Here is a 14334-nt window from a genome sequence, read left to right as displayed (position 1 = left end):
GCAAGTTCTTCAACTCCTTAGGGAGTTTGAAGCTTAGGCTTCAATCACCTCATTTGCTAAAAGAAGGTAAGAACAACATCTCTACTTTAGTGAGGCAAAATAAGAAAATAAGATAAAATCTGAAAAGTGCCCATCAAAGGCAGCAATTATTTATCTTCCCTGTAGGAACTCTTTCCTCTAGATTCTGATTGGGATTTTGAATAAAGTCTTAGGATTCTTAAACTTTTCTGAGAGAAAATAAAAATTGAAGTCTTCTGTTTCTAAAATATCTTTTAAAAGTAGAATACAAAATTTCAGAGTAGTTTAGTTTGAAATTCCTGAAAAATGGCAAAGTTATAGCTGGCCCTCCACTGATCTCTTTTAGTCTCACGTCTATCCTTAGCCAAATTGAAATTGCATCACCACTGACTCTTTTTACAAAACTCTGTCTTTCTTTCACAAATTATGACATTCAAATTATTTTTTAGCAACTATGTAATCTGGTTAATTATTCCATAAAGCAAAATGAAGTTAAAAAAAAAATCACTGTAGTTTTTGACAGACTTGATACTAGCTGGGTGATCTGGGCCAAGTGCTCAACTCCTCTGTACTGACTTTCTTCATCTTTAAGTGTGGGATATAAATATCTCAATTTAGAGTGCTCTTATGAATAGCAGAGGTAATAAATGACAAGTATCTACCAAAGTGCCTAGAACATAGTAAGCACTCGACAAAAGGTAGCTGACGATCCTGGTACTCTTGGCATTAGTATTTTGAGACACAATTCTTCCCTCAAAGAGCTGACATTTTGGAGTAAGAAAGAAATGTAAGCAAGTAATAATAAAATTCCAGGATGCAGTCTTTTGCAAACTCTTGAGGTCACCTAAGGAAGTTGATATTGTTTTCAGATGCTTAGGCCACATGTCCCCAAATTCTTTTTTAAGTATCTCAGAGGTGAAGGCCAGAAATTTCTTGCTTTAACAGAATCCCAATGACCTTAGGAATCTATCTCTGGTTTGCTTCCATCAGTGGTCTAGCTCTAATTTGTCACATAGCAAGCCTTCCCCTATTTTATAGCTTCTCATTTCCTGGATGAACACTCTCAGGTTTCTGCTTCCTGTGATATCTTCTTTCCCCATCTACCATGACAACAGCAAACTGCCTAAACATTTTCTTTATTAAGTCTCTCCAGAGTATGTTCCACACATGTTTGTACACACACACCCTATCAGGTGCCTTGTTATGGCTGATGTCTTTCTTCTTTTTACTGAAGCCCTAAATGGCTTAGTTCTCACTTGTGTACTTGACTGCAATTCCTTGTGGCAATTCCTGAAGGCCACTGCTATCATAGTCATAGTCAACTAGCACTGTTGCAACTTCTAATTCCATGATTTTACCGCCCTATATTCATGTGGTACTTTCTCAAAATCAAATGCATGTATTCATTCCTCCTAAATTTAATCCTCTTTAGGTTTGATCTATTTTTCTAAATTATAAATAAATTTCTGGATCATTATTCCACTATCCAGTGTATTCATGATCTTTCCAGCTTTGTATCACCTGAAAAAAAGAAATAAAACATCTATTATTTATTCATTAAAGTCACTGGCTACCACATTGTATAGTTTTTCCTCTGGTCCTCTGTATCTTATACCTTCCCAGGCGGGTTAAGAGCCATCTCCCATATTCCTGCTATACTTCAAACATAGACTTACCACTTTCAAATAAGATTATGACTCCTCCAGAGTGAAGAATGTGTAGAAGTGATTCTAGAGAGTGGTGTTAGACAAATTAACAGGTTAGTATCCCTGGTACAAATTGAAGATGTTCAATAAATATTGGCTAAATAATGGAAAAACTGGGTGGTTGGACCAGATAAGCTCTAAGAGTGTAAGAGCTGTCTAAACAAGCTGTAACGTGACATTGTTTTCAGTTAGAGTCATCATTAGCTACAAAATTCACAAAGTAATTAATAAGCACAAATTTAAATTTAGGTAAAAAGAGAGATGCCACCATTTAAAAGTATTTATTTTTTTGTTATACCATATTTGTATTTTTTCGTTAAGTGATAACTCTTCCTTAAAAGCATAGATCAAATAAAATAATTCCTTGTTATTGTAAACAATTTGTTTTTTTTTTTTTTTGGTTTATAAAATGTAATTTTATTTTATGTTACTCTGCTGTTACATAGGGCATAACATTTTCACAAGGCTTTTTTGGGACTACAGTCAATGATTAGCAACACACAATAGTGGTCCAACTCTCTAAATAACAATCACTAGACAAACTGGACACCCTCTCACATGTGCACAAATCTGCATGGAAAAGTACTAAAGTTTTAGACTTGGACTTGTGTACTTTATTTCCCCTTTCTAGTGTATTAAGAAATGACATGCACTTTAATTTGCCAAAAGCAATGCTGGAGTCTGGCAGCAACATGCTACTTCTATTACACAGTGAAGTGAATACCAGAATTACAAAGGCAGGAGGTGTTAAGTGAATTTTTATTGGGAAGGGAAGTTGTCAACTTAAACAGCAGCAAATGAACAGTGAATAAGAAAACTCCCTGTTGTCACAGATATACATAACCTCCACAATATGATATAGGAGGCATTTTAATTTGCGACCCCCAGCCCAGAAATGTCAAGTGCTTTTCCATTCAATCTAATACTTCTGGATTCCTACTGAAAAGGAATACATCAAGAGCATGGAAAAGTTGCTTACTGAAAGGAAACCCCCAAAGAAGAGAGAAAGAGGGAATGTAGAAATTAAGGAGTTATGCAGAACACTCTTTAAATTGTAATTAACTACATTTTCATATCTTCACAGTAATACAAAACACAGTCACTTGCAGAACTGGTTCAGATTACTTAAATACCAGGTAATTTTTAGTCCTCTACATAAGTGTTTGGAAGTTACTTGTTTATATGAAATGATGCTATTAATACTTTTCTACAGCAGTAACTGCACACCAGGAAGGCCAAGACAAACAAATCAAGGAATGGAGTTTTCCCAAAGCTGCAGTGTGAAAAAGACTATAAACAGTTGATTCCATACACATGAGTGGGTTTCTTTGCTATAGGAAATCCAACTGGAGTAAGGAATGGAGATGTGTAAAAAGGTTTCTTGAAGGAAAGAAAGATGACACCCTGTATGCATTTAGTTTCCGGCCCCTTCTGCTGCATCACATTCTTCTCCTGCACTGTCTGATGTCCATAATGTTAAGTTGTCTCTAAGCAACTGCATGATGAGGGTGCTGTCTTTGTATGAGTCTTCATTCAGTGTATCAAGTTCTGCAATGGCCTCATCAAAAGCCGTTTTCGCCAATGTGCAGGCAAGCTCTGGGTTATTAAGGATCTCATATTAAAATACAGAAAAGTTAAGAGCCAGCCCCAGGCGTATTGGGTGTGTGGGTTGCATCTCTTTCTTGCTTATATCAAACGCCTCTTGGTAAGCTCCTTGGGAATTATCTATCGTTTGCTTTCGATCATCACCACATGCAACTTCAGCAAGGTACCGGAAGTAATCTCCCTTCATTTTCAGATAGAAGACCTTACTCTCTGGATTAGTTGCATTGGCTATTAAATACTTATCCAACAATTCCAGGACCGTGGTGCAGATGGATCTCAGCTCGTACTCCACTTTCTCCCGATAGTCCTTAATCAGCTGCAACTTCTTGTCGGAGGTGTCGGTCTTCTGCTCGATGCTCGAGATGACCCTCCAGGCGGACCTGCGACCCCCGACCACGTTCTTGTAGGCCACCGACAGCAGGTTGCGCTCCTCGTTGGACAGCTCGGCGCCCTGCTCGGTCACCGCCTTCATGCAAGTGGCCATGTCGTCGTAGCGCTCGGCCTGCTCGGCCAGCTTGGCCTTCTGGATCAGCTCCGTCTTCTCCATGGCGCGCGGGGCCGGAGCCGAAGACGAGGAGAGCGAGGGCGAGCGCCGAGCGGGACCGGGAGTCCTCCGCCTCGAGAGCTTTGCGTCTGTGCGGCCGCGAGGCTAGTCCCCTATTGTAAACAATTTGGAGGGTTACAATTAACAAGGATAAAAGGAGAAATCTTACAGTGCCTGCAGAAAAACTTATTCTACAGGGGGACATACATAGAATCCAGAAGGTAGGAATGTCTTAAGGTCTCTATAAGAGTTTTTCTGAAGAAAGTAATTAAACACAAAATCAGTTGATGACAAATGTCTCTTTGTTAAGAAGAAATGTTTCTAGAAGACATACATTTTATATTTCAGTTTTCACTCCATTGCCTTTTGCTGTGAAAATCACACCTGTCTAGACTTTACTCTCTAAACACCAACATATAAAATAATTTTCTAAGCTAATTTATTGAAATCCCTTGAAAATCTGAGAGCTCTAAGATCTACTAAAATATATTACTAATATTTATTCTATCTTCTTAAACAAAAAAAGTCTTTGTTTTCTTACTTCAAGAATTTTGCCACATTACACAACATTTAGTATTATTATTTTTCAGTCAAAGTTTTGTTATTTATTGGAAAGTATATTCCAATTTACTGGAAATTACATTTACCTGGAATAAATAAGTCTCGGTATCTAATGCACAGCATGAGGATTATAGTTAATAACATTGTATTGTATACTGAAAATTTGTGAAATAATGGATTTTAGGTACTTTCACCAAATACACAAGAAGAGGTAAGTATGTGAGATGATGGCTATGTTAATTTCTTTGACTGTAGTAACTATTTCACTACATATATGTGTATCAAAACATCATGTTGTACACCCTAAATATATACAATAAAATATTTCAGAAGACAGTAAAGAGGATAAAAACAGTGAGAATTTATTTTGGAAGGAATTCCATAGTAATGGAAGGCGATGAAGGATTTCTCATATTTATGCTAAGACACAACACAGTTTCTTTTTCTACCGTTTACATGACGCTTTTTCTCTTTATTGCTCTTACTTGATTGTTTACACCATGATGTGATTTTACTCCTGATTTTATGCTGCAGGAAGTGCTGACAGTCAAATCAAATTTATATTCAGCAATAACTAAAATGCTAGTTTAGTATTGTGTTGAGCAAGCACTGTGAGAACAGAGAGGAACTTGTAACACAAGGGAGACCAAAATGTGAGACTGAGTGAGTCATTTGTGCCTGAGAGAAATAAAATGTGAGGTAGAGAGGCCGTGATAATGAAGTTGCACAAAGTAACCTTCCTCCAAAGTCAGGATTTCTCTGGAAAATTGTAATTGGAAATGAATGTGTGTCCTAAAACAGAAGTGTTTACTTGATGAAGAAAATAGCTGAGAAACGATGAAGCCAAAGAGCATGTACAAAGATATTTGTATCCAATTAATGCCGTGTAAATAGGGGAGACTTTGATTAGTTACCCAGGCAAGAAGGGAAGCCCAGAGATGCTGACACCCTCCCAGTAAGCAACATGGCAAAGAGAAGAGTCACTGTCTAAGGGGTTTGGAATTCTCATTTTTCATCTCCATACATCTGTGTTTTGATGTTTATGCACAGGTTCATCACCTTGGCTACATTTATGAATGTGCCTCACAGCATCTGTAAATCACTAAGTTTCTAAAATATTTTACTTTAATCTTTCTTTGCTGTCTACTCCTTCACACTCTCATTTCTAAACAATGTAATTATGCCTTTGCAGTAGAAAGAAGTATTATAAAGTATCTGCCAATTGTTATAAAACTCAATATTGCCTTCCCAAGCAAACTTCCTCGCTGTGATTTCAGTGAAAATGGTCCTAAATCATATATAATTAGGCAAGTAGATTATGCAATATTCAGCTTTTGAAAAGAATACCATGAAATGAGATGCAATTTTCTGTCTTTTTTCCTTAGTGAAAAATAATGCAAAGTTTGACTCCTCATTTTGAACTTCTTTAGACATAGCAATGGACCTTTATTGGTTTTGCTTTTCTCCTTCCAAGAGAAGAAAAGGAATTAAATATCATTTGATGTTGTAACAGTCTAATAGAAAAATGAAAAGAAAAAGCAAGGGTGAGTTAGAGATTAATCCTACACCCTAGAAATGAATACTAACTAGATCTAGATCGTCCTATTAATCATAAAATCTAGATCTTTGCTGTAACATTGGGAAAGTGGTCAATACATTCCTATCTCTCATTTCCATGAAATCCAAAAATATTAAAAGGCATAAAGGAAAAAGATCTCTCAGAAATCTAGCTCTGTCTATCCAACTACAAGCTACATAGACATAACTGCTATTACCACTGTTTCTTCTTGAGAAACATCATTCCAGACATTTATCTGTGTGAATATTTGTCTAAGTTAAAAATTGGAATAATTATTTCTTCACCTTCTTAATTGTAACTTGCTTATCCAGTTTAACCTTGTGTTATATACCTGCCCAATTTTGCTTGATATTCTATAAAACATACTTTTAATAACTTAATAGTCCATCATATACTATAACTATGTACTATAATTTATTTAACAGAGTCCCACAGTATTGAAAATTTATGCTGTTCCTATTTTTTTGCCATTTAAATAATGCTAGGATGATTTTTTTTACATTTATGTCTTTTTTTTTGGTATCTCTGATTTTTTTTATTGATTATGCATATTCATGGGGTACAAAACTGACTCTCACCACCTGTGCCCAAGATATGGTGATCAGATCAATACTATGAGGATGCCCATTACCACAAATTGTGATTATTCCTAGTGTCCCCTGCCCAGTTATTTCCAATCTCCCTTCCCCACTCCTCCCCAGCAATCCCAAGTATGCTCTCTCAATCTGCAAGTCCAACACACCACTGTGGTCTTTCTTTCCTTCCTTCTTCTCTCTTAGCTCCCACTTATGAGTGTGGACATGTGGTATTTTTCCATCTGTGCCTGTCTTATTTCACTTAACAGGGATCAACATCCAGAATATACAAGGAACTCAAGCAACTACACAGTAAAAAAAGCAAATAACCTTGTTAAAAAATGAGCAAAGGAACTGAATAGACATATGTCAAATGAAGACACACAAATGGCCAACAGGCACTTAAAAAAATGCTCAACATCACTAATCATCAAGGAAATGCAAATTAAAACCACATTGCAATGTCACCTCACCCCAGTTAGAATGGCTATAATCAAAAAGATGGAGAATAACAAATTCTGGTGAGGGTGTGGAGAGAAGGGAACTCTCCTACAGTGTTGGTGGGACTGTAAATTAGTACAACTACTATGGGAAACAGTATGGAGTTTCCTCAGACAACTACAGGTAGATCTACCATACAATCCAGCAGTCCCACTTCTAGGTATACACCCAAAGGAATGGAAATCACCACATTGAAGGAACCCCCATGTTCATTGCAGCTCTATTTACAATAGCCAAGATATGGACCCAACCTAAATGTCCATTGATGGATGACTGGATAAAGAAAATGTGGCATATATACACAATGAAATACTACTGTCATAAAAAAGAATGAAATTCTGCTATTTGCAACAACGTGGATGAGCTTGGAGAAAATCATGTTAAGTGAAATATCTCTGAATTTTTGAACCAGTAGAAGTGTTTAAAATTAGAAATAGAGATAGAGGGATATAATAATTTATAAAGATTTTGATACATATAACTAAGAATCCTTCAAAAAAGATATATATCAATGTACTTTATCAGCAAAGAATGAGCTGGAAATATCTTAAGCATCTTGGTGTTAAAAATTGCTTTGATTTGTACTATTAACTTAATTATTTTGATTTCTAGTGATGGTGAACGTGTCACATATTCATTTGCTTTTTGTTTTTGGTACCACTTGTCTTTTCTTAACACTTTCGTGTCATTCAAATGTGAAAATATCTTTTTCTGACATATACTTTGAGTTTTTTTCATTACCACTTTGTTTTTTTGTTCTTTATGAAATTTTTTTTAAATTTTATTTTGTCGATATACATTGTAGCTGATTATTGCTCCCCATCACCAAAACCTCCCTCCCTTCTCCCTCCCCCCTCCCCCCCAACAATGTCCTTTCTGTTTGCTTGTTGTATCAACTTCAAATAATTGTGGTTGTTATATCTTCTCCCCTCCCCCCCGGTTTGTGTGTGTGTGTGTGTATGTGTGTGTGTGAATTTATATATTAATTTTTAGCTCCCTCCAATAAGTGAGAACATGTGGTATTTCTCTTTCTGTGCCTGACTTGTTTCACTTAATATCGCTTCTCGGCCTTTTGGCTAAGATCAAGTGTAGTATATTAAATGAAATTTTTTGATACACACATCAAATCTGTATATCAAGCTCTGTCCTCACAAAGCTTATACTTTTGAATATAATTATTTAAAAATTTTACATTTTGTAAAACAAATATGCAATACATGATAATGCTGTGAAGAGAAGTACCTTATGCATGGGAAATATTACCAAAAAACATAACTTACTATCAGGTATGAGGGATTCACCATAATTGAACATCAAGCAGTCAGGTCAAAAACAGTTTCACTGGTACTTTAACTAAGAAGAGTAAAATGAACAATTTTGAAAATTTTGTTTTCTTCTTATCCATATTTATTTTCCTGGGAGTAGTATTTCAAGAAGGAACAAACAATGTTTTATTCATCTCTGTATTTTCATTCATATAGCAAAAATAAAAAAGAAAGAAAAAGAAAAAACAGAAAAGAATAAAGGACCATTCACAAAAATGGACCCAAATTACATTTGTAGGTACATATCTAGACACACACATGCATGCACACACACATACACACAAAAATTGACATAAACACATGAGGATCTGGATCATTGCTACAGAAATCTTTGAAAAATGTGTGGCATTTTTCAACCTTAGTGAAGGAGACATATTTCTTTTTGATTTTTTTTTTCTTATATGTGAGATAAAAACCCAAGAATGGCCAATGTTAGAAACACAGCGATTTCCCAGCTGAGTAGGCAGCACAAGTGAGTGCTTGTCCTCCAGCTGTGCCCTGGTGTGCCTGGCACGGCCCTCTGCTCTCTGCATCTGACACTGGATGACCAGAAGCACGTGAACTGGGCTCCTCTGATCGGAGCACTTTCCCCCCCAACTCCTTTTCTGTTTCCCATGAGAAAACTGTAGATTTTTACCAATAACTCTCTGAACTCTGACCCTCTTTCCCGGGACCTGACATGTGGATTCCCTCTCCCTGCCTATTCAGACAGGCCACGCTCCCTCTTTCCCTGATGATTCACTTCTGTCTTTGCAGTTTTCTTTAGATGGAGGCTGACTACTGTAGGGATATATTACTTTACTGCCCTTAACTAAGTATTCCAACTGACCTGGCAAATTTGATATGCCACTAAATTATTTCTTTAAAACCTTAGGTATTGCAACCATAAAACTCACCAGATTAAAATTTTCTATTTTTTTCATACCTTCTAGATCATACTTCATGCTTTAGAGTGCTAAGTAACCAATGTAATTTTATTTACAATGGCAATTATCATAATCCAACATATCTTCCAAAAATGAATTAGATTAACATACAACTTACAAGCCTATTTTTCCTTACTGTACAAATTATTTGTCAGAGAATAAATACATCCTATACAGTGTGAAAATAATTGTCAGGAAATACATGGTGGAAAGGTTAATGAAATGCTAAGGGATTAAGAAATATCAACTTAAAATGAATTGTTTTAAAGTAGAGAGTGATAAATGCTACTTTATCCTTCTCAGTATCTACTATGGTACCAGGCACAGTGCCAAGAATGAAGTAGGTGTTTAATAGTGATGCTAAATTCAAATGAATATTTTCAGACAGTTCTCATTAATAATGATAAATATGAATCAATTTGTTAGAATAATTGGAAAAATTTCTCCTTTTAACAGGAACAAATGATGTATATTCGGTTATTTTGTGGATACTTGAAAGTTTTTTTGTCTCGTTAAGTTTGCCTTGTCAGTTTTAAACATAGAAAAGCATATTAAAACTTTTAATACAGACATTTTCTTACAATCTATACAGTGGCTTAAAGCATCATAAGAAAGTGAATATATATATACATGACTATTTAAGGCAGTTTTGGCAAGTGATTGAAACAGCACTGGTGCTGAAAATAACCAATGCTACTTCTTTAACTGCTCATCTCGGTGTCTTTCTGTATTGCAATTTGTCCTGTATTGGTTCCACCTTTGTAGATGGCCTCTCTCATATAAGAAATCTCATGAGAGAGAGACGGATGTAATTGCTGGTTCATTCAAACATTTACATTTCTAATTCTTATTTAAAATTTGGTTAAAAAGTATTAACCTAAATTAAATTAAAAGTAATAATTTTTAAAATTTATGATTTAGATTAGAAAATATTTATCACCATTTACTTAGATAACATTGTTTTGAGAGAGTCGTATTTGTTGCTTTTTGAATTAGAATTTATTGTATATAGTAACGTGATGAAATAGGAAATTTAATTTATACACTTTTTACCAGATAATTGGGCATTAAAGAGGATTTTTAAAAAATGGCATAATGACTGCCCCAAACAGTTTCAAGACTGGACTGAAAATAATATAAGTTCAGAGACAAATATCAAAGAAGATCACAGGCACTGTTAGAAATTTATTAGTAAATTCTCTGTGGTAGAAGCAGATGGTGTTGAGACCACACTGTGCTGGGTCCACCAACACAGAATTCGTGGAAGGGAGAGAGTGGGATTGGCCATGTTAATGACTTAGAAGGAGTCTAGAAAACTGGGAGCTTGACTGGACCCTGGTGTCTGCATGATAGAGAGTTGACACTAAAACTTTAAAATAGTTTTCAGCTTTGAGGATATGTGAAGCTGTGCAAATTTTCTGAGCCTCTCTGAGCCTCAATTGCCCGACTGATGAATTAGAAAATAATACCCAGGTTTGCTGAGAGTTGCATGAAATTACAAATGTTGAAACACTAGTATGGTGCTTGACACAGGCAGAAAACTCAATGTATGATGGCAACAGCAGCAGTTCTTGTGAAATGCCATCAACAACATACTCATGATTTTTCTTAATGGGAGAGTGATACAATTAGGTATTTATTTTTTGTGCAGGATAAATATTTTCAGAGATATGCTTTAGAAAAAAAATAAATGTTTAAACATATCAATGCAGTTGACAATAGATAAAGATATGTAAAATAGCTTGAAATTTGCAGGAGCAAATGGAATAATAATCAAGGTCAAATGGTGTTAAACTTGTGAGGTTTCTTAAAGACATTTTTCCTTAGGTAATTTCCTGAAGGGTGGTGTTCTGGTTTGGTGAAATGTAGGTTACATCCACTCAAAGCAAAGAAAATTGTATTAATGAACTGACAACAAGAAATGCACAGAATATTTAAGAAGGGTGGCACGAGAGAGCTGGAGCATGAGGTGACACCTGGTCCCTGTCACCTTCAGTTCCCTAATTTAGTCACCAAAACCAGCGGAGTTAGTTGTTCATCTTTAAGATTTCAGAATATTTCCTGACATTGTTTTGAATCTCAGAATGTTCACTGTGCAATCTTGGATCACCAGACCATTTTCTCTGCATTTCATAAACTTCAAGAGACAGAAAAATGTAAGATTGTCACAAATGAGAAAAGACAGAATAAAAATCACTTTCTAGGTGACTTGTCCTAAGGGAAGTCTTGATTTGAGAAACTCAGGTTTTGGAAATTGACATCCTTAGCAGAGATGCCACACCTGAGACCATAATCTAAGCAATTTCTGCTATTAAAAGTAGAATATAGATGTATCTGAGAGATGTTAAATGCAGTGTCTACTGCATGGAGAAACTTAAAGCTACTGTTTGGAGGGAAAATCAAAAGGTGATTGGAAGCTGTCACTGTCAGCTGAGAAAGGAGAGATCTAAAAGGTACTTGGAAAGAACTCTTGTTATTATGAATATCACAGATTTGACAAGGAAGAAGCTTTCTCTAGGAAGATGTGGTGCCAAGAGCTAGGGTGTCTGGGGCTGGCTGGAGAACAGTAATGAAGTGAGTCACGTGAATAAGCTGGATGTCAGAGTTTAAAGAGAGGAGGAGCCAAACATCTCTTCATATTTTTAATGTAACAGTGAAGGGGTAAGATGCAAAGCAGAAAAAATAATTCAGTTCTAAACACTGTGTAATCTACATGTCATCTAAGTAGGAAAATACAGGTATGCTGGAGAAAGAAAAATAATAATTGTCACAGCTTATTACATTGTGGGTAATCTGCTTCTCTCATTCAAGCTTGAAACAAATATGTTAGAATGGTGTATTATCCCCATTTTCTACATGAGGGTAGGTTGTAAATGAGAGAGTTGAGATACTGGCTCAGGTCTATCCGACCCCAAATTCCATGCTCTGTCATATTCTTTTAACTTCTTACGAAAATAAAAAATATGGGCTGAAAGAAATAAGAGCTCAGAAATGGATTACAGATTTATTCAGTGTTTTAAATTTTAAAGATGTATTTGTCTTACATGTTACTCAAAGTAGAGAATTAAAATCCATTGACAATACAAATCTTTCCAAATGCTTGTGTGATCCAGTTACAGGACAAAACTTCATAAAAATTAGTAAGTGATGAGTTTCTGTGAAAGAAGCTCAAGGATTAAAATTCATAGCATTGCATTTTACACTTACTTGTTAATCTTTTGCTTCCTTTCCTAGAATTTAAGCTCCATGGGGCAGTCGGTCTGTCTTGGTTACTGCTGAATCCTCAGTATGATGTTCTGGATCTGGCATATGTTAGATTTAAGTAAATATTTAACAAAAAGTCAAAATGAGTATATAATTTGCTTTTCAAACCTGTATTAAACTTGAGAAGCACTACCAAAATAATAGGGTAAGAACCTCCCTAAATCCACTCCACCATAAAAACAATGCAAACAATGACAAAAGTCATCAAAATCAACTTTTTAAAAACTCACTCTCCATGAATCGACCCATCCCCAGGGTATGATAGTTACTTAATGTTGCAGGTGCCTGATGTGAAAATCAGAGTTGGGGCTAAAAAGAGGCTGATCAAAAGTATTTAAAATGAAAAACTGGAGAATGAAATGTCCATAGGAGATTTTGAAAAGTTCCAGCATACTCCTGGGAATCTAGAAAAGTCCGGATGCATGTACAGAACTGTGTGTGTGGCCAAGAAACACGTGAAAGGGCTCTAAACTCTCACCTGTTGATGACTTTGAGGTTCTTCTCAAATAGGGAGTAAAAGGTACTACAGAGTGGGAAATGGTGTGCTGGAGCATTGAAGGTGTGCCCCAACACACGCACTGAGTCCTAGGAAAGTATGAAAGACTTACTGGTCTAAGACATTCGAGGAAATCTTTGTCCAAACATTTGCTGACCACTAAAATAGCCAAGCAGAGACTTCAGTGGCTACACATCACAAAGAACAGATTGTACAGAATTTGCTCAGGAAAGTCACTAAACAGTAACAACAACACCACCAACAGCAAAAAGAAAAAAAAAATGGTAAAAACAAAAACAAAATGAATGCTAAAGGGTGTCTGATTTCTAAAATTTCCACATTATCATATTTTAAATACCTAATTTTCAAGAAAAAAAATTATGAGATATGCAAGGAAACAGAAAATTATGACCCATACCAGGAAAAAAAAGCAGTTAGTAGAAATTATCTATGAGGAAGACATGATATTGAACCTACTAGGAAAAGACTTTAAATTGGCTCTGGTACATGTGTTCAAAGAACTAACCAAAATCAAGTCTAAAGAACTAAAGTATAAGAATGATGACTCACCCAAAAGAATATCAACAGAGAAGAATTATTTAAATAAAAATTTCTGCAATTAAAAAGTATACTTGTTAAGGGAAAGCCAGGTGCAGAAAGAGAAATACTGTATGTCCTCACTTATAAATGGGGGAAAGAAAGAAGCAGAGAAAGAAAGAAACAACCACAATAATACGTTAAACTTTCAGAAGGAGAGAACAGATCTATGGTCACTAAAGGTGGGAAAGAAGGAGGGGAGGGGAGTTAGGGAGAAATTGGGTAATGGACACAAAGAGGAATTAAGATTTGTAATGATGAACATGCTAATCATACTTATCTGATGATCACATACTGCACACAAATACTGACAGTCATCTCTGTACCCCATAAGTATGTATAATCATGTTTCAATTGCAAAGGAAAAAAAAAGAAAAAAAAGAATGTTGAGCTTCTACAAATTCTACCCCTGTATCAAATAGGTATAACGTTATTAAATGGGATTAATTCTGTTCTTAGTAAAGAGCACCAAATACATATTTTGGCTAAATACAAAACTGATAAGTATTAAAATCAATATTTGGCCCCCAAAGCTGAGATTTTTGAAGAACAAAATCAATAAAAATTCATACACCATTAACTAACCTCATCAATGCAAAGGGGAAAAAAGCGCAAATTCACAAAAGAAGAAATGACA

The 14334-nt window shown here is 35.6% G+C and overlaps 2 pseudogenes; one reads left to right on the top strand and one right to left on the bottom strand.

Annotated features, from left to right (window-relative positions):
* Positions 1–2340: 2340 nt before the first annotated feature.
* On the bottom strand, positions 2341–3902 carry LOC134378393 (14-3-3 protein theta-like; annotated as a pseudogene).
* A 4243-nt stretch (positions 3903–8145) lies between these two features.
* On the top strand, positions 8146–8213 carry LOC134379418 (U2 spliceosomal RNA; annotated as a pseudogene).
* Positions 8214–14334: the final 6121 nt, after the last annotated feature.

This window comes from Cynocephalus volans, chromosome 5 (assembly GCF_027409185.1).
Source record: "Cynocephalus volans isolate mCynVol1 chromosome 5, mCynVol1.pri, whole genome shotgun sequence".
NCBI lineage: Eukaryota > Metazoa > Chordata > Mammalia > Dermoptera > Cynocephalidae > Cynocephalus > Cynocephalus volans.
This window is presented reverse-complemented; position numbering and strand designations above follow the sequence as displayed.